Raw genomic sequence first — 1,612 nt, forward strand, 5'->3', positions numbered from 1 at the left:
CTTTCATGTCTAGCTGAATGTTCTTTGCAGTTTTGGAAAGTTTAATTCTGCGTAATCTCACCCATGAATAATAATCATCTGGTTTTGTATGCAGACATATTAGTGGTTATTAAAGACTGCCTTAAAAATTCCTGGGATTGTGCCCAAAAGTCAGTCACCAAAACATGATTAACAAATAGGTTACAGGAAGAGATCAGATAGGTTTTTTTCAACAGAACCTTTTCTCTTTAGTGTTATAGAAGAAAATAAAGTTGGCAAATTCCCTGAACTTGAGTAATAATTTTAAATTTCACAATTTCCAGACTGAAAATTCCAATGCTGAGGATATTGAGACAGAGTGGTTGTCTTAGAAAAAGCCCAGGACATAAATATGGAGGTTTCAGTTAGATAGAAGGAAGAGGAGAAAAAAAAAGCCCTGACTCTTTTCCTGTGCTTGAAGTTACTTGACTCACCCAGGACTTGGCTGTGGTCTGGGTCCCTCTCAGACAGCAGGGCCCTCCTGAGACCTGCCCAGAAGCAGGAACAGATTAGCAGAACCATCTGCACCTCGTCTTCCATGCCAGGGCAAAGTTAGGAATAAATCCCAAACCCAGGACTTCAGTTTACTCTTATCCCATCCCAAAGCACATTGACTCCTTTTAAAAGGTCTGAAGGCTGACTCAATTGCTATTGTCTTAGGCACATTAATCTTGTTGTCATTTATTGCACTGTGATGAAGACACACTGCAATTTATACAACATGTTCAATACATATTTCATGCTGTGGTTATATGATTCCTAGTTCACCCAAATAGGATTCATGAGCCATATCTGATGAATAAAGCTTTATTTAGAATGAGATGTCTTTTTCATTATTCTGTCACTGTTTTGTCACAAAAAGGGGTATTTTTCTTTCAAACAAAATCTCTCGTAACCTTGATGGGAAGTTTAAAGCTTCCTCTGCTCAGATCTTCAAGGACATGTCTTACCCATAGAAGTTTAGGGGTTTGCCTATTGGCTTCCAGTTGTGGGAAGCTTCCACACTTGTGTGTGCCTCACTCACACTAAAAGAACATGCAGCAAATAATGCTGTCACTATCACAAGAGCAAAATTGTGAAGACCTAAATAAATGAAGCTCATCTTAAAAAAAAATCAAAACAAAACAGAAGAGGATGTCCTTTAAATGATCATGATCCAGGAGAAAAGGAAAGGGCACCATTAACTAGACCCTGAATTTCAGTGCAGCCCTCCACTTCTTAGTAAGAGACAGAAAACATTGGACCTGCTGCTGACTAAATGATGGCCCTGAGAGAAACCACCATCTGACTCATGAGAGCTGAGCCTCATTACAGAAGTTGAGCAGAAGTATTTCCTCCCTCTCAGGGTGAGTAGCCTTACCCAGTCACTTTTTTCTGCTTGGGAAAAACCAGGTGCCCTCATGGAGCCCATCAGAAAAGAGGATTGCAATTAAAAGTCTCCAATCTTGCTCTGCTGCTGTCACTTGCTCAACTCGTGCCCCTTGAATGCACAAATCACATAGGGGGGCACTTGCTTCCTGCCATCATTAAACAGGTGTTGAAGTACTCAACTATCACCAGGAAAGAGATAAGATGTTTTAAGGCCTCTCATGAG

Source organism: Motacilla alba, chromosome 3, assembly GCF_015832195.1.
Source record: "Motacilla alba alba isolate MOTALB_02 chromosome 3, Motacilla_alba_V1.0_pri, whole genome shotgun sequence".
NCBI lineage: Eukaryota > Metazoa > Chordata > Aves > Passeriformes > Motacillidae > Motacilla > Motacilla alba.